Raw genomic sequence first — 19,690 nt, 5'->3', positions numbered from 1 at the left:
TTTTATTTCTTTTCTTGGCTTACTGGTTATAACTCATATTTTAGCGGTTGTTTTAGGGTTTATCTATCTTTAACTTACCACTGCTTATCTTTATACCATTTCTTACATAAGGATGTTACAATGATATACTTCCACTTTTCCCCTCCCATCTTTATGCTATTTTGTCATACATTTACACATATTGTGAATCCAATATGACATTATATTTTTAAAAATATTTTGATAGTAAGAAAACAATCTTATGTGTTTACATATATAGTACCATTTCTGGTCTCTTCATCCCTTTGGGTAGATTTATATTTCCATACGGTATCATTTTCCTTCTGCTTGAAGGACTTACTATAACATTTCTTACAGTGTGGATCTGCTGGTGATAATTTTTTTCACTTTTCACATTTCTGAAATATATTTTTGCTAGGTGTAGAATTCTAAATTAGCACTTTTTTTTTCAGTGCTTTAATGATGTTCCTCCACTGTCTCATGTGTATTTTTCTCACAAGAAATTTACATCATCTTTTATCTTTATTCTTCTATAAGATAATATGTCTTTTTTTCCTTCGGCTTAAGATCTTTATCGCTGCTTTTAAAAATTTAATTATATTGGAGTTCCCATCGTGGCGCAGTGGAAATGAATCCATCCAACTGGGAACCATGAGACTTTGGGTTTGATCCCTGTCGCTGCTCAGTGGGTTAAAGATCTGGCATTGCCATGAGCTGTGGTGTAGGTCACAGACACAGCTTGGATCTGTCATTGTGGTGGCTGTGGTGTAGGCCAGCAGCTACAGCTCCAATTCGACCCCTAGCCTGGGAACCTCCATATGCCATGGGTGTGGCCCTAAAAAAAAGACAAAATAATAATAATAGAATAAAAATTTAATTATAATATGCTTTGATATAATTTTCCCCATGAAGCTTTTGCTTGGGTTAAATGACCTTCTTGCATCTGGAAGTTTATACTTTTCATCAAATCTGGAAATTTTAAACCATGATTTCTTCAAATATTTTTCTTTCATTTGTTGATGGACATTGGGTTTCTTCTACCTTTTAGCTACTTAGTGAATGTAGCAATAAACATGGCTGTGCAAATGTATCTGTTTCAGATACTGCTTTGAAATCTCTTCAGTACACACCCAGAAGTGGTACTGAGGGATTATATGATCTTTTTTTTTTTTTTTTTTTTTTTTTTTTGTCTTTTTAGGGCCATACCCACAGTATATGGAAGTTCCCAAGTTCCCAGGCTAAGGGTGGAATTGGAGCTGTAGCCACCAGCTTACGCCACAGCCATAGCAACACCAGATCCAAGCCATGTTTGTGACCTACACCACAGCTCATGGCAATGCTGCCTCCTTAACCCACTGAGAGAGGCCAGGGATTGAACCAGGGTCTTCATGGATGCTAGTCAGATTCGTTTCCACTGAGCCACGACAGGAACTACCTGAGGGATCATATAATTCTATTTTTTACTTTTTGAGGAACCATACTGTTTTCCACAATGGCTGCACCACTTTACATTCCTACCAATAGTGCACAAAGGTTCCAATTTCGTCATTTCCATGCCAATACCTGTTATTTCCTGTTCCTTTGATACTGGAACCTATTGAGTGTGAAGTGATATCTCACTGTGGGTTTGATTTGCATTTCTTTTACGATTAGTGATGCTCAACATCTTTTCATATGCTTATTGGCCACACATATATAGACTTTGGAGAAGTGTTGATGCAAGTCTTTTGCTCATTTTTTAACAGCATTTTATAGGCATACCTCATTTCATTATACTTTGCTTTAATGCCCTTCACAGATACTGCAATTTTTACACATTGAAGATTTGTGGCAACCCTGCCTTTTGTCAGATGATGGTTAGCAATTTTTAGGAACAGAGTAGTTTTTAATTATGCCTTTTTGGACATAATGCTATTGCACACTTAATAAACTACAGCATAGTATACACGTAACTTTTACACGCACCGAGAAACCAAAAAATTCATATGACTTACTTATTACAATATTTGCTTTCTTGTGGTGATCTGGAACCAAAACTGCAATATCTCTGGTTTTTGTTGTTGAGTTGTGAAGTTCCCTATATATTCTGGATATTACCTTTTATCAGCTATATCATTTGCAAATACCTTCTCCCATTCCATACATTGGCTTTTCTGATGTTTCCTTTGATGTACAGAAGTTTTCAAGTTTCACATAATCCCATCCGTCTACTTTTGTTTTTGTTTGCCATATCCAAGAAACCATTACCAAATGCAATGTCCTAAAGCTTCCCCTCTATGTTTTTTTCTAGGAATTTTACAGTTTCAGTTACTACTTTCAAGTTTTTGATCAATTTTAAGTTACTTTTTGTATATGGTATAAGGTAAGAGTCCAACTTCATTCTTTTGTATGCAGTTATCCAACTTTCCCAACACCATTTATTGAACGAACTGTCTTTTCCCCATTGAGTAGTCTTGGATCCCTGTCAAAAACCATTTGGCCATATACACAAGAGTTTACTTCTAGGTTCTCTATTCTGTTTCATTACAATACCATCTTGATTATTGTTGCTTTGTAGTAAGGTTTGAAATCAGGAAGTGTGAGGCATCTGACTTTGTCCTTTTTCAAGATTGTTTTGGCTACTAGTATCCATTGAGATCACACTTGAATTTTTTTTCTATTTCAGCAGAAATTTCCCTAAAACTACTCTTTTTTTGATGTTGTTGCTTTTTAGGGCCACATGTGCAGCACATGGAAGTTCCCAGGCTAGGGTTCAAATCAGAACTGCAGCTGCCGGCCTATGCCACAGCCACAGCAACACAGGATCAGAGCAGCATCTGCAACCTACACCACAGCTCACAGTAATGCTGGCTCCTTAACCGACTTCAGGGATCAAACCCGCATCCTCATGGATACTAGTCGGGTTTGTTACCACTGAGCCACAATAGGAACTCCTCCCTATAACTACTCTTGATCATTGTTCTCAGATGCAGTTAAATTACTTGGAAAGAGTTTGACCCTTTGGGGTCTAATTTTTAAGCTCTGTTAGGTAGGGCAGAGCAAAGCAGTCTCAGGCTGTGGTTCTCAGCAGGAGATGATTATGCTGCCAGAGGACCCCAGAGGACATCTGGCACTATCTAGAGACATTTCTGAGTATCACGAGTGAAGAAGTGTTTCAGGCAGCTAATGTGTTGAGGTCAGAGATGCTGCTAAACACCATACAATGCACAGAAAAACCCCTTATAACAAAGAGTTATCCAGTCCAAAATCTCCAGGAGTTCCCGTCATGGCGCAGTGGTTAATGAATCCGGCTAGGAGCTATGAGGTTGCAGGTTCGATCCCTGGCCTCGCTCGGTGGGTTAAGGATCTGGCATTGCTGTGAGCTGCGGTGTAGGTCACAGATGCAGCTGGGATCCCGCGTTGCTATGGCTCTGGCATAGGCTGGTGGCTACAGCTCCGATTAGACCCCTAGCCTAGGAACCTCCATATGCTGCGGGTGCAGCCCTACAAAGCAAAAAAAAAAAAAAAAAATTCTCTGTGTTGCTAAGGCTGAGAAACCATGCTGTAGGGGCTAAGTATTTCCCACTATTGATACTGAGGCAAGATGTTTGTGAGTATTCTACCTAGAACCCTGTAAATATTCCAGATTTTCAGTCTGGCCAATGGGAACAGGTACTAGTCCTGGCTTAGTCTGAGTGCCTAGCATTTTTCTCATTTATTCTTTCAGGTGGTTCTTTCCTAGGCTTCCAGGTAGTTTACACACACACACACACACACACACACACACACACACACACACACCCCAGAACCTTGTGAATATTTGAGAGGGACCCTCTGCAGCTCTGTGGAGTTCTCTCTGTGTAATTCTCTTTTTTCCAGGACTTTGTACTGTGAACTCTAGCTGCCCATGTCTCCCCACCTTCTCAGCTCTGAAGAGCTTCAATACTTTTCAGCCCCTCCTTGATCTGTAGCCTGAAAACTCTCTCAAGACTATAAACATGGCAATCATAGGGCTCACTCTATTTATTTCTCATCTCTCAAAGATCACTGTCCTTTTCTGCCTGATTTCCAGTACTTTAGAAAAGCATTTCATATATATTGTCCAATTTGTCCTTTGGTTTTTTGGTTGTTTCAGGCAGGTGGGCAAATTGAGTCCATGGTATGCCATCTTGGTCAGAAGCAAACATTTAAATCATATGTTTTGTATTTATAAATTAGAAAGTATTTCATACACAGTAGAAAAATCTAAGTCAACTGCAATACTTGCAAAATGGGGAGTATCCACAGTGGCTCAGCAGAAATGAATCTGAGTAGTATCCATGAGGACGCAGGTTTGATCCCTGACCTCGTTCAGCGGGTTAAGGATCTGGCGTTGCTGTAAGCTGTAGTGTAGGCCACAGATTAGGCTCAGATCCCACACTGCTTTGGCTATGACGTAGGCTAGCGGCTACAGCTCCAATTTGATCCGTAGCCTGGGACCCTCCCTATGCTGCAGGAGTGGCCCTGAAAAGACCAAAAAAAAAAAAAAAAAAAAAAATTGCAAAAAAGGTATTTTTCTGGGCTCTTTTAATTTAAAAGTATTCATTTATAGGAGTTCCCACAGCAGCTCAGTGGTTAACACACCCGACTAGTAACCATGAGGTTGTGGGATCGATCCCTGGCCTAGCTCAGTGGGTTAAGGATCCAGCGTTGCCGTGAGCTGTGGTGTAGATCGCAGACATGGCTCGGATCCTGAGTTACTATGGCTGTGGTGTAGGCCAGCACCTACAGCTCCAATTCAACCCCTAGCCTGGGAACCTCCATATGCTGCGGATGCTGCCCTCAAAAGACAAAAAAAAAAAAAAAAAAAAAATCATTTATATATGCATACCTAGTTACTATATAATTTTTAATGAAGTTATGCCATAGATTTTAGACATTATTTTTAATAGCTACCAAAAAGGGGAAAGGCAAATGACAGCAATGACCTAACATCCTAAACTCATCAGGTTGCTAGACATAAAACTGATGTTAACACCCCATGCTGGCGAGGATGTAAGAGATCAGGAGCTCTTGCTGCTACACTGCTCTCCAAAGTGGTACATGTGAAAGAGGTGAAGACATGTATATTCTATGACCCACCGTTCCTCGTCCAGTAACTCATCCCAGAGAAATGCTTGTACAAACAAACCAAAATCCAGGTAAAATACAGCACTGTTTATAGTATCAAAAATAATTGGAAACAACCTGAATGTCCATCATCAGAAAACTAGATAATTAAGAACATTTATTTAGTGAAATTCTCCACAACAGTTAAATGAAGTAGGTATCTGTATTAATAATAAAAAATCTTGGATGTATATGTTAAATGAGAAAAGTATTAGCAGATATCTGTAAAAATGTTAGAGCACTTAAAATAGCACTTTATGGGATCCCCTGGTGGCCTATTGATTAAGAACTCGGCATTGTCACTGCTGTGGCTCAGGTTACTGCTGTGGCTTGGGTTTGATTCCCTGGCCTGGGTGCTTCTGTATGCTGGAGTGCAGCCAAAATCAAAATTAAAATAACATTGTGCTTTATATTAGTAATGGAAAGTGTTAATGGAAAACTGTAGTAAGATAAATGGAAAAAATACTTAACACATGCTAATTTCAGGTGAGGAAAGGGATTAAAATGGGGAGGGGCCTTCAATCATATCATTAATGTTTTACTTACAGAAAATAAAAAGCTGATACCTAAAATAAATTGGCAAATTGCTGATATTTCTGAAATCTGAGAGAAAATATGAGGTATACAATATATTACTCTCACTATTCTTCTGCATGTTTCATTATTTTATAATTAAAAATATAAAAGAAAGTTTAAACAGAATAATATTACATTAGGAGATATCCTACAACTATATACAATGGTCCTTCTTTCTATAAGGCATTTTATTTAACCATCTTCTTGATTTGGTTTTAAGAAAATACAGCAAGAAAACCTGCTTTTATTTTATTTTTTGGGGAACTGACTTAATTTTTAAAATTTATTTTATTGAAGTATCATTGATTTACAGTGTTGTATTAATTTCTCCTGTATGGCAAAGTGATTCAGTTAAACACATGTTTAACTGAATCACTTTAACTGAAACACACAATCTTTTTCATATTCTTTATATTAAGGTTTATGACAGGATATTGAATATAGTTCCATGTGCTATTCAGCAGGACCTTGTTTTTCCATTTTATATATAAATCTTAGCAAACTCCCAATCCATCCCTCCCCCTCAGCAACCACAAGTCTGTTCTCTATGTCCATGAGCCTGAGAAAGCCTGTTTTTTGAATTTTTTTTTTTTTTTTTGCTTTTTATGGCTACACCCACAGCATATGAAGGTTCTCAGGCTAGGGGTCTAATCAGCTACACCTGCCAGCCTACACCACAGCCACAGCAATGCCAGATCCAAGCCGCATCTCTAACCTACACCACAGCTCATAATAGCATTGGATCCTTAACCCACTGAGTGAGGTCAGGGATCAAATCCGCAACCTCATGTTCCTAGTCAGATTCGTTTCTGCTGCACCACGACAGGAACTCCAAGAAAGCCTGTTTTTAAAGCAAATTATGTAGCAACTCCCCTACATTAACATTTCAACTTGTGATTACAGAAGAAAAGCTTAAGAGTGTCAGGGTTTGTTCTTAAGCTTAAATAAAGAGCACTTGGAATGAAAAGCTAAATAATGAATGGGGGTTATAACAGCAGACCTGCCTGGACAAAGGAATGCACAAACATGGAATTAATAAGACTTTTTTTTTTTTTTTTTTTTTTGCTTTTTAGGGCTGCACTTGTGGCATATGGAGGTTCCCAGGCTAGGGGTCGAATCAGAGCTACAGCTGCCGGCCTACACCACAGCCATAGCAACTCGAGATCCTTAATCCGCTGAGCAAGGCCAGGGATCAAACCCACAACCTCATGGTTCCTCGTTGGATTCGTTTCCGCTGCACCACAACGGGAACTCCAGGACAATTTTTTTTACAGTTGATAGTCTGCACAGGTGAAGAGAATCTACAGTGTGCAAGGCACTTGATATAAATTATTTCTAATCCTTAAAACAACCCCCCTAGAAGTAGGTTACATCTATTTTTAGTGATAAAGAAACTCAAGTTCACTAAGGTTAAGTAACTTGCCTAATACCACTCAGCTGGTGGGCACTAGAATCATATAATTCAAACAATGGTGTCAAGGTCCACGTTTCCACTACTCCATAAAAGGCTGGGCCCTGGAAGGTATTCTGGACCTGCCCCAAGGGAATTTAATCATTCTGCTTACATAGTCTGACCCTACCCAACTTTTGCAATCCTAGGCATTTTTAGTTAATTTCAGTATCTTAAAGTAACTTCGACTGATCCAATGTGTTTTGTGTGTTTTAATGTTATGGGTTTTTCCTGTAAGTCTGTTTATCCAGTGAGTATGAGGGTCCTGGGCACAATCCCTAGAGATTTTATTCTTAGCCAATAATAATGACCTAAACTTTGTGAAAGAAAAAATAAGTAAGAACTCATTCTTCATAGTGGCCCAAAACCAAAGATGAAGGAATGTGTGCCATTTTCAACAGAACTAAGTCTCACACCTAAGTGCTTTCTAACTTTGCCATATATTATGATGACATTCGATGCTCACATCAATCCAGTGAGTTAAGGAGAACTGAAAGTAATAATAATTATTATATATACATATACATACACTATAATAGTATTATCTGTTTCCTCACAATATTTTATTCTCATTTCATCTATGAGGAAACGGACTCAGAGAGGTCAACCTACACAGCCTAGATCATCCGCTGATAAGTGTCAAAGTTGGTACTATTTTCCATGTGCCTGAGTCCTAGCCCCACGTGCCTTTCAAAAACCACACTGCCCCCGAATGTCCAGGACCAATAAAGATATGAACCAGGTTGTCAAGGAAGTCAAAGAATCCTCTTTTCACATGATATTTAAAGAAGAAATCTGAGTCTCTTTTATGTAGACAATGAAATTAGATAACAGCATAGAGGTTTACAAAACAATCCTATATGTAGTTCTTTTTACTTCTCAATTCTCATCTCATCCCAAATCCTCAAAAACTTATTACTTTTCTATAATAAGTAAAAAATTTTACTTTTTATATTCAAGAATGATCATCCACAAGCAAGATAATGTCAGGAGCATGTAAGTTAGCAGGACTAAAGCATGGCATTTTCAAGGAATGGTATTAAGTATGAAGTATTGCTAATTTTCTAATTTTATTTTATTTATTTATTTTTGTCTTTTTGCCTTTTCTAGGGTCACTTCCGCAGCATATGGAGATTCCCAGGCTAGGGGTCTAATCGAAGATGTAGCCACTGGCCTACGCCAGAGTCACAGCAATGAGGGATCCGAGCCATGTCTGCAACCTACACCCTACAGTTCACAGCAACACCAGACCCTTAACCCACTGAGCAAGTCCAGGGATCGAACCCGCAACCTCATGGCTCCTAGTCGGATTTGTTAACCACTGCACCACGATGGGAACTCCAGCTAATTTTCTAATTTTAATTTTAATGTCACGATATGCAGTACAGAGGCGGAAACATCAAAAGTGATGAAAATTAGGCCAGAAAGTAAATATAAATTTAGGTGAATAAGTTACATCTGAAATGCCTATATTTCCCCTGTGGCACTGATTCTTAAAGGTCCTTCGATTTTTAGACTTTTTGATAAAAGGCTACAGGCCCTCTGCCCAGAAAAATGCACATATGACTTCAGAGAGTTTATAGATGCACGCTTCACCCAAAAGCTCATTCAGGGACCTTCTAGAAGTCTATAGCTTCAGGTTAAGAAAGAACCCTGCCTCCAGGTTTTCCTAAAACATTCTCTTGGGAAGAAAACATTTGAAAATAATTTCTTAGAGAACATGTTCTCAACAGCATTCTTCAACACTTTCAGTGAAAAACAATCATTTAATCAGCAAAGCTTGTTGGTATAAAACTGAGTCAACAATGTGCCTCATAAAAGGCAAACATGTACACATATAACCATGATTCACATCTATTGATTAAAATGTACCAACAGAACCGTGTGGGAGGAAAAAAAGAGGAAGCAAATATTTCAAATACAGGTCTGACAAAGATCTTCCTGAGGCGTAATGTTGAAGTTGGATGGGTCCTGAAGAGTTAAGAGGACTGTTAAAGTCATGGTTTGGGTGTCATAGATATTTCTAAAATCTTGGCTTAAAAAGCATCTCCTCATATACTATCCATGTTTCTGAAGAGCATTCCCTATAGAAACAACTTCCAAGTAGTGAGAGTAAGTTAACAAGCATGTACCAGTACAAAAAAAAGGGGGGAGGTAGTTCCCATTGTGATTGTGGCACAGCAGAAATGAATCCAACTAGTATCCATGAGGATGCAGGTTCAATCCCTGGCCTCACTTAGTGGTGAGAGATCTGTGAGCTGTGGTGCAAGTTGCAAGTGCAGCTCAGATCCTGCAATGCTGTGGCTGTAGGACTGCAGCTACAATTCCGATTAGACCCCTAGGCTGGGAACTTCCATATGCTTCAGGTACAGCCCTAAAAAGCAAAAAAAAAAAAAAAAAAATCCCAGATAAAAACCTTTAAATTCATTTAATCCAACCACCTCTATTTATAGATGAGAAAACTGAGGCCATTTGGCTCCTTAGAAGACAACAGGTCTGCACCACAGCACAAGAAATAAATATTGGGGAGAAATATTAGGAAACAAAATAAGATTTAGAAATACTTTACAGGAGTTCCTGTTGTGGCTCAGTGGTTAATGAATCCGACTGGGAGCCATGAGGTTGTGGGTTCCATCCTTGGCCTCCCTCAGTGGATTAGTGTTGCCGTGAGCTGTGGCATGGTTTGCAGACGTGGCTCGGATCTGGCGTTGCTGTGGCTGTGGTGTAGGCCGGCAGCTACAGCTCCCGTTAGACCCTAGCCTGGAAACCTCCATATACCGCAGGTGCGGCCCTAGAAGAGACCAAAAAAAAAAAAAAAAAAAAAAAGAAAGAAATATTTTACATCACTCCTTTATCACTGCCAGCATTTCTGATATCCTGGACTTTAGGATGCCTAATTGAAGGGAATATACACTGATATCCAACATATCTTCACTAAATGGGCAAGCAGCTTTGAGTGATGCCTACAGAGGAAGTGGGGCCTGGAAATATACTAATCCCACAAGCATCAGAAAATGAAGACGCTGACACCTCTGCTCCAAGCATAAGTCTTCACCAGCTACTTTAGAAAATAAAAGGGACAGATGTGATAAACTGGACATACAACTCACAATTATCAAGACTATGCAAAATACAGGTTAAAAAAATAAAATAAGTAAAATATAGTTTTACGCTGTCATTGACAATAAACAGTGCCCTGTGTGCATATTGTATCATGAGATATGGAGTTTCCACCATGGCTCAGCAGAAACAAATCCATCTAGGAACCATGAGGTTGCAAGTTCGATCCCTGGCCTTGCTCAACAGGTTAAAGATCTGGCGTTGCCGTGAACTGTGGTGTAGGTTGCAGACGCAGCTCAGATCTGGTGTTGCTGTGGCTGTGATGTAGGCCAGCAGCTGTAGCTCCGATTTGACCCCTAGCCTGGTAACCTCCACATGCTGCAAGTACGGCCCTAAAAAAAATAAATAAATAAAAATTTAAAAAAAAGCAAGTGAGATACTAGTTAAGGGTATTAGAAAATCCTTGTAATTAATAATACATTTTTAAAGATCACCTTATTCTATCAAATTTATTTTTAGACAGGCTCCAGTGTATACAACATATACATTAAGCAGTACTTGACTATAATAATAAATTTAAAACATACCTTGGAAGTGCTATGTACACAAACACACAAAGCTTTTTTACCAATGCAAGTAGAACAATGAAAAAAGCCTAGAGGCCACAGCTCCAAGGAGAAAGAGCTCAACTTCTCTCCTCTGCTGGAATAGGTAAAGGCATAATTCTTCCCATCATTTGCTACTACTGATTAATGACAGAATCTCTTCTGTCCTACAAGACTGGGAACTGGCTTGGAAATATTTGGAAGGAAAGAGAAAGAAGGAACCCTTAAAGACCTCAGTTCTAGAGAGATATGTAATCAGAAAAGGCCAGTAAACTTTTATAATTCTTAAAGCAATTCAGGCCCAGGAATGCCAAGTATCAGAAATTGAAACCAGCCTTAAAAAAAAAAAAGAAAAAAAACAGGCTGTCAGGAGCTCCACGGACTGTAGTCAGGAGTTTAAGATGTACACACCTGCAGTGCACACCTAACCCCAAGTGCTGCTCCCTTCTCTGCAGGCTCCTATTACTGGGGGCCTTAGCAATAGGGCCTTTTACAGCACTGACAGTAAGTTGGTGTGTACATGGCCTTTTTAAATGTAGAGATAAGGCCACACCATTAGCAACATTTGTAGCTATGCAAAGTAACATAATAAGGGTAATCAAATATCATGCTTTGGGTGGTAAGCTGATCTAAACTGGGGATCATAAAGGAATGCTATCCCCCTCCTCTGGAAGAACACAATTGAGCATTTGGCTGGTCCATTATGAAAGGACTGGCTCAAGGGCACAGCCTTTGTTGGACTCCAGGCATAATACAGGAAAGGGAACTCTGGCTCTTAAGAAAGCCTTAAAGGGTTGCTTTTTGTTGTTGTTGTTGGTATTTTAAAGAATTATGTGGAATCTGTCCACGGCACTCCATTTCCAGAGTTAATCAGTCATGATGTGTTGTTTCTCTAAGAACCACAGGGTAACACTATTCTGTGATGCCTACAAAGAAATGTAAATGGTTGACTGCTTCACAAAGCTGAGCAAGTTAAGTCTTAGCTTTCTACTTAGGTTGGAGAGCTCAGGTCACTGCACAAAGGAAATATACTTAACTTTTCAAAAGCTGGCTTCTTCTGAGAAAACGCAAAAGTCTTTCATTCTTTGGCAGGAAGACATAGGCAAATTGCCAGCGGTATCAGTATCCAAGTTTCCTCGACATGTATCATTCAAGACCTTCTCAGCTTTACTCAGGCTGGGAACTGCTGATTTTCTGCTTTACTAAGAAAAGACCCTAAAGTGAAGCAGTTACAGATGCCAGGACTCTGTAGGGTAAAGATACATGGTTCTTCAGCCAACTCCAGAAACCATCAAAAACACTCACTGTGAAAGGCAACATGCTTTATTCATACAGAATTTATAGGAGACTCTTCCTAAAAGCCTTCAGCCTCTCTCCAAATTTAATGAAACACTGAAGAAAGGTTTTGAGCAAGAGTTTACCATCTCCAAGTACACTGTGGTACTTTAAAAATGTAGAAGAATAAAAATAATGCTAAAGAATTTATTTTGATTAAGATGTTTTCTTCCGACTCCAGATGGTTGGATATAACCCTGCCACAGCCCTAGCACCGGCAATATCCTTTCTCTATTACCATTTGTTTTATGTACATGCAGAATCCTTTTAGAAAAAGAGAAGTTTTGCTTCTCCATGATTAATACACACTGGAAGTGATTTCATCAGACTGAAAGAATCAGGCTTTGAAGCAATAATACATATACACTCTAGATGACATCAAAAGAGTATGTTCAGTCAGTTTACCATTTTCCTAAAATTTTATATAATTCTAAAAGGGATAATTAGAGCCAAAATGAAAAGTACGAATTCACTTTTTTAATCCAACCCTGAATAAATGAAAGCAGTCCTTCCTTACCTAACAAGTATTGCTAAAGAAAGAGTGTTTTAAGATAGAAAAATAAAGAGAATTAAAAATTATGTGACCTTCACAGCATGGTCACTATTTGCATTGATTACACAAAGCTACCTAAACTCCTAAAGCAAAAACACACTAAAAGAAACATAAAACCAAAAACATGAGAGGCTTTATCTCAATTTAACAATCACAAAAAAAAAACAAAAACAAAAACAAAAAAAAAAAAAAATCACATTTTTTCAAAGCAGCCCTAGAATCTGAGGCAGTATTATTGCTATTAACATAGAGAAAATTTTGCATACCTGCTTCTGTTGATGTTATCACCTGAGATTTGGAGGTCCAGGAAAACAATTCAGAAGACTCAAAATTCAGTCTCTCTAAGCTATGTCTATTCTCAAGTAATTTCTGTCAAAGTCACTGTCTGACCAAAGCAACTAACTCCACACTTGGTGTTCTGTCTACCACCACAGATTTTAATCTCAAAAGAACTTGGTCTCAGGTAGAAAGGCCAATTTGCAATGGGTGTGGTTTGGAACTATAAAAAAGTCAAGGGGCAAAAATGTAGACACCATCATCTTATCTGTTTGATTATGACTGCAGTGCCTAAGACATACCAGGATATTACACACACACACACACACACGGACATATATACATATTCCAGGATATTCACCATTTTAGATTCCACTCAAACAAGTCTTCTTCCTATGGAATGGGACGGCCTGCCCTGTGAGGACTTATGTTAATTTTATAAATATTCCTTTGCCATTTTATTTTCGAAATGGCAATTTGTTTGCACCATGTAAAAAAAATTATTAAGCAATTATGTATATATTGAGATTCCTAAAATGATTAGGAAATTGTGTTAAATTTTAGAAACCAAAACAACAACAACAAAAACCTTACGCCCTACCTCATTTAAAAAAAAAGGACCCGGACTAATTTCCACCAAACGTACAAAATTATCTTTGAATAGTAACTAGAAACATTAAAGAGAATTATAAAGAAAGTGCCCTTAAGGGTTAGAGTCCAATTCTATCCTTTAAGTGAAGTAAGATTCACTTATAAAGTCTATAATCTATTTTCACTGAATGAGTAGTTCTCTGAAGAGGAAGTCTGAAACAACTTTTATGATGACTCCATAAAAGTAAAGAATGGCTGTTACAAAACTGTTTCAAAAGTGAAAGAAAAAGTTGAGTGTGTTATGTTACAAGCCAGTTTTAAAAAGAAAGTACATTTTGCACGATTCCAGCTATATGAAATTCTAGAAAATGCAAACTAATCCATGGTAATAGAAGGTAGGTCAATGGTTACCTGGAATAGAGGCAGAAGGACGAATGGACTGGAAAAAGATCTGAGGAAACTTTGAGAAGTTATGAAAACGTTCTGCATCTTGATTGTGGCGATGGTTGTAAATTCTCTGCCAAATTGCATCAATGTCCACTTTAAATGGGAATAGCCTATCATACCTAACTTGTACCTCAATGACTGTTAAAAATATACACACATATTTAAATATTTGAAAAGCACCTGAAGGAGTTCCTGTCATGGCGCAGTGGTTAACAAATCCGACTAGGAACCATGAGGTTGCGGGTTCGATCCCTGGCCTTGCTCAGTGGGCTAACCATCCCGGCGTTGCCGTGAGCTGTGGTGTAGGTCGCAGATGTGGCTTGGATCCCGTGTTGCTGTGGCTCTGGTGTAGGCTGGCAGCTACAGCTCCAGTTAGACCCCTTGCCTGGGAACCTCCATATGCCGCAGGAGCGGCCCAAGAAATGGCAAAAAGACCAAAAAAAAAAAAAAAAATTAAATTAAAAAAATTAAAAAATAATAAAATAAAATAAAAAGCACCTGAAGAAGGCTTCCCCTTGCTCCATATGGCCACAGGATGGTAAAACTAGGTCCATTAAGTAGAAATACCAACATCTGTATGAACATAACAGTGGTCCAGAGCCAACGTGGGCTACTTCTAGAACACTGAGGTTCTCTTCACTGGGCCTGCTCCAGCACAAACTCAAGCACCTTTGGGGCAGATGATGTTGTTTTAGGGTTTCCTACATAGAACATTGGATGAAGTGACCACTAATCCTTCTTGCAATGAAAATTACATTATTTCAAGGATGACCATTCACTGACAGTTGTTTGTGACCCTGTTGCTATGGTATGGAATTCTGCTAACCTCTGACTAAGCCATGTACCTGTCATGTCTGATTTCCCCCAAAGACTTCACTTCCCAGGAGAGGTCAATTATCTGCCCAATGCATTTTTTGGGGAAAAAAAAAAAAAAATGGGAGTTCCCATCATGGTTCAGAGGTTAACAAAACCAACTAGTATCCATGAGGATGCAGGTTCCATCCCTGGCCTTGCTCAGTGGGTTAAGGATCTGACGTTACCATGAGCTGTGGTGTAGGTCACAGATGTGGCTCCAATTTAGTGTTGCTGGGGCTGTGGCATAGGCCAGAGGCTACAGCTCTGATTCGACCTCTAGCCTGGGAACTTCCATATGCCGCCAGTGTGGTCCCAAAAAGACAAGACAAAAAAGAAAAAAAAGCCTTAGAAAGACTGATGTGATATGCATTCTTTTCACCATTTAAATTCAGCAACTGAAAAAAAATGAGAAGATCCCATATTTTTTATCACCTTGGAAAATATTTCCTAGAATGAGTGGGTATCAAAACGTGTCCTAAATATGTACTAGCCTAGATAAAAGGGCAGAAAGTTAGAAGGGCAGACCAGCTAGTCAGAAAAGTACAAACAAAGCTGTGGAAACATGAGAGCATGGGGCATGGATGAGTAACAGAGAGCAAATATCCTGGCTGAACGAGGGTGCCTATTTCACATAATCATAACTTTTTTTGTATTTCTTCTTTAAAAAATTGTATTGGAATATAGTTAACTCACAAAGTTGTGTTAGTCTCAGGGGTTATCAGTTATACATATACATATATACATTCCTTTTCAGATTCTTTTCCCAAATAAGCTACCACAGAGTACTGAGTAAATTTCCCTATGCTATACAGTAGGTCTCCACTACCCATCTTTTCCATATATAATTGTGTGTATATATCAATCCCAATACCGTAATTTATCCCTCCCTCCCCCCACCCAATGGTTCCCCTTTGGTAACCTTAAGTTGGGTTTCAAAATCTTTGAGTCTGTTTGTTATGTAAGTTCTATTCCATCATTTCTATTAGATGCCACATATTACTGATCTCATAGGATATTTGTTTTTCCACATGATCATAATTGTTTCCTGAACCTAGATGACCAACAGGTACAATGTGCATTACCTCCCTTTGTGACCCACAGAGACAAATGACATTGCAGCTGGGCTTGGCTGAACCAAAGTCCTGAAGCATCCTTTCCCAAACTACTTCTTTTTTGTCTTTTTAGGGCTGCACCCATGGTATATGGAAGTTCTCAGGCTAGAGGTCAAATTTGGAACTATAGCTGCCAGCCTACATAACCCCAGCAACTTGGGATCTGAGCCACATCTGTGACCTACACCACAGCTCACGGCAATGCCAGACCCTTAACCCACTGAGAGAGGCCAGGATCAAACCCCTGTCCTCATGGATACTAGTCAGGTTCGTTACTGCTGAGCCACCATGGGAACTCCCCAAACTACTTCTTTTGGAATCTGGTGGTGCAATGATTTCAACTGAGAAAACTATCCAGTTCAGTTGCATTTTCTCACACACATAAACATGAATGCCTGAAGCCCCAGTGCAGTCTTATTTGTCAGCCAACGCAGATGATGTGTCTGTGACAGGCAGAATAATCTGTACCGCCCTCCCCAAGAGGCCCACAGCCTAATCACCAGAGTCTGTGACTTTGTTACCTTACATGGCCAAGGGGACTTGGCAGAGTGACTAAGGAGATCTAAGGGCCTTGGAAGAGGGCTGATTATCCTGGGGTTACCTAGACAGGCCCAACCTAATCACCTGAGTCCTTCAGAGCAGAGACTTTCCCTTGCTGGGGAGGAGAGAGGAAACAGAAAGACGAGGAGAGACGTCAAAGTGTAAGAGGGGCAGGTGCTGGCTTTGAAGAAGGAGAAAAGAGATCACGAGCCAAGGAATACAGGTGGCCTTGGGAAACTAGGAATGACCTTCAGTTCACATTCGGCAGAAAATGGGACCCTCAAGCCCACCACCTCAAAAAACCGAATTCTGTCAACACCCCAAATGAAGCTATGAAAAGGATCTTCCCTTAGAGCCTCCAGAGAGGAACACAGCCCTGCTGACACCTTAATTTTAGCCCAGGGAGACCCACGTAGGACTTCTGACCTACAGAAACTTGTAACATAATAAACTTGTATTGTTTAAGCCACTAAATGTGTGGTATACTGTTATGGGAGCAATAGAAAACTAATACAAGCTTAAATAGTTTTATTCTGCAAAAGATGTTCTTAATATCTTGGCCTTGGATTGCCCACAAGAGAGAGCAGTTATCAATTGGGAGAGGAAGAGTGTATTTGTGGGAAGGGACCAATGCTGGCTTTACAATTCTCCTTAAATAAATTTTCCCTCCAATAGGATAAACATACCCACATATTGGAAGTCAAGTATTCAGTTCAGCACCTTAAAGAGAAACACGCTACATACTCAAGATTCTACCAATAATGATGAGTGCAAGTGCCTTTGTCTTAACCCTCCCTAATACATGGGGGCCAAGAGATCACTTCAGTGGACATTAAATGCTACACAGCAATTAGGTGCGGTGGTTCTCACTTCACAAGGACAACCTGTGGAACTTCTATTACATGCAGATTCCTGGATCTTATCCCCAAAGATGCTCATTCAGATTTTTTTTTTTTTTTTTTTGGTCTATTGTCTTTTTAGGGCTGTACCTGAGGCATATGGAGGTTCTCAGGTTAGGGGTTGAACCAGAGCTGTAGCTGTGGGCTTACACCACAGGCACAGCAACACAGGATTCGAGCCACATCTGCGACCTACACCACAGCTCACAGCAATGCTTGATCCTTAACCCACTGAGCAGGGTCAGAGATCGAACTCGCATCCTCATGGATGCTAGCTGGGTTCATTAACCACCGAGCCACAACGGGAACTCCTCATTCAGAAATTTTAGAGTGGGCCATAGGAATCTGAATAGAATCAAAATGAGGAATTTCTTAATTCTGTTCCCTGATGAATGATTATTATTGCTGAAGCATTCTGCACTTCTCCCACCAGAGACCTCTGCTATTCTGACCAAGACCCCCAAATGCAGTTCTTATCAGGAGTAAGTCCAGGAGCTAGCCCCTCTAGTATATCAGATAGTTATAGGTCTAGTTTTGATATGAACAAACCTGAATTTGATCCTGCTTTTACCTCTTAGTGAGGGAGTGTTTGGGGAAAGTCACTTAAGTTCACTGCACCTCGGTGTCCTCATTTGTATAAAAGGAATGGCCTACCTACCCAAGGGACCCTTGTGGCAGATTGAGCACAGTTCTTAGGAACAAGAAAGTATTCAGTTACCATGATTTTAACAACATCATAATTCCATTTCTGGATGAAGTCAAAGCAAAATATTTATAAGCATGGGTAATTTGAATTCTTTAGCAATTTTCATTCCTATAACAGCACCTGGAAATATTAAATATTTAATGGAAACAAGCTTCCACTCAAGACTGCATGAAATTGAGTGAGTTAACAAGATGTTGTGTTGTGGGGGGAAAATAAGGGAACTGTAATATCCACATCAGTATATGGATATGTATATACTGATATGTACATATCAGTATATGTATACACCCAAGGAGGCATAATGTCATACCAAACCTCTAGAAAAGTTGGCTAAAGCTAAAAGACATTTTCTCAAGCAGAAGCATTTAGGAAATGTATCTTCTTTTTTCACCTTAGAATATGAAATGCCAACTATATGGATTTTTTTTTTTTTTTTTGTCTTTTTGCTATTTCTTGGGCCGCTCCTGCGGCATGTGGAGGTTCCCAGGCTAGGGTTCGAATCAGAGCTGTGGCCGTCAGCCTACACCAGAGCCACAGCAACTCAGGATCCAAGCCACGTCTGCAACCTACACCACAGCTCACAGCAACGCCGGATCCTTAACCCACTGAGCAAGGGCGGGAATCGAACCCACAACCTCATGGTTCTAGTCGGACTCGTTAACCACTGAGCCACGACGGGAACTCCGCCAACTATATGGATTATTGAGACAAGTCATCACTGAGTATTTTAGTGACTGAGCAGGCTTCCATTCTGATTTGAAAACTCCTGAGGGTGAAACTGAATTTCCTGCTCAAGTTACAAAGCAAGTTAATTATTCTCAACTGCCAGGTGAATATGAAGGACATAAATAATCATGTCACTGAATAATAGACATAATTCAATCATGGGGAGATGAAAAGATGCAAACAGCAAGCAAAGAGCAGTGCACCATTGAGTCCACGCTGATGACAGATGATTCTACCACAAATGGCTTGTAGTTGAGGTCACAACCAGAGAAATAAATCAGAGATTAAAAACTAAATAAATAAAATAAAAAGAAATGATGAATTAACTGTAAAAAATAATGTTGAAGAAATATCTATTTTTTTTCTTTTATATCTTTTAGTATTCTTCTTCCCTCTGATTGTATTTATTCCTTCCTTCTTCCTTTTTCTCTCTTTATCCTTATAGAAAAGGTGGGAAACATTAACAGATGAGAAAGGAGCATCTGGAAAAAAAAAAAACTTCATGTCCACACCTGCCATTCCTTCTCAGGCTATATAATCCTCTACTGATGGCAGGATTATCTGCTGGGGAAACCCATTCGTGGAATCTTTGTTTCCATGAAGACCTTTTTTTTTATGGCCCCACCCACTGCATACAGAATTTCCTGGGCCAGGGATTGAATTCCAGCTGTGGCTGTGGCAACGCTGGATCCTTTAATCCATTGCCCTGGGCTGGGGATAGAACCTGCACCTCTGCAGAGACCTCAGCTGCTACAGTCAGATTATTTTTTTTTTTTTTTTTTTTGCTTTTTAGGGTTGCACACGCAGCACACGGAGGTTCCCAGGCTAGGGG

At 39.5% G+C, this 19,690-nt stretch overlaps 1 protein-coding gene across 4 annotated transcripts in view; it reads right to left on the bottom strand.

Moving 5' to 3' along the window:
• Nucleotides 1–19,690, bottom strand: part of PLS1 (plastin 1) — a 126,442-nt gene that overhangs the window by 80,467 nt on the left and 26,285 nt on the right. The window contains exons 1-2 of one of the 4 annotated variants that reach the window (XM_021069574.1): nt 12,973–13,353; nt 11,856–12,064 (exon numbers count right to left, since the gene is read on the bottom strand). The exons of 2 other annotated variants lie outside the window; for them this stretch is intronic. The gene's annotated coding sequence lies outside the window, so the exon portion shown is untranslated. Of the gene's footprint in view, nt 1–11,855; nt 12,065–12,972; nt 13,354–19,690 lie in introns of those variants that run through there. One more of the 4 variants, XM_021069573.1, reaches the window with a different exon arrangement.

This window comes from Sus scrofa, chromosome 13, assembly GCF_000003025.6.
Source record: "Sus scrofa isolate TJ Tabasco breed Duroc chromosome 13, Sscrofa11.1, whole genome shotgun sequence".
NCBI classification, from domain to species: domain Eukaryota; kingdom Metazoa; phylum Chordata; class Mammalia; order Artiodactyla; family Suidae; genus Sus; species Sus scrofa.
Note: the sequence above shows the minus strand (reverse complement) of the source record. Positions and strands in the feature narration are given on the sequence as shown.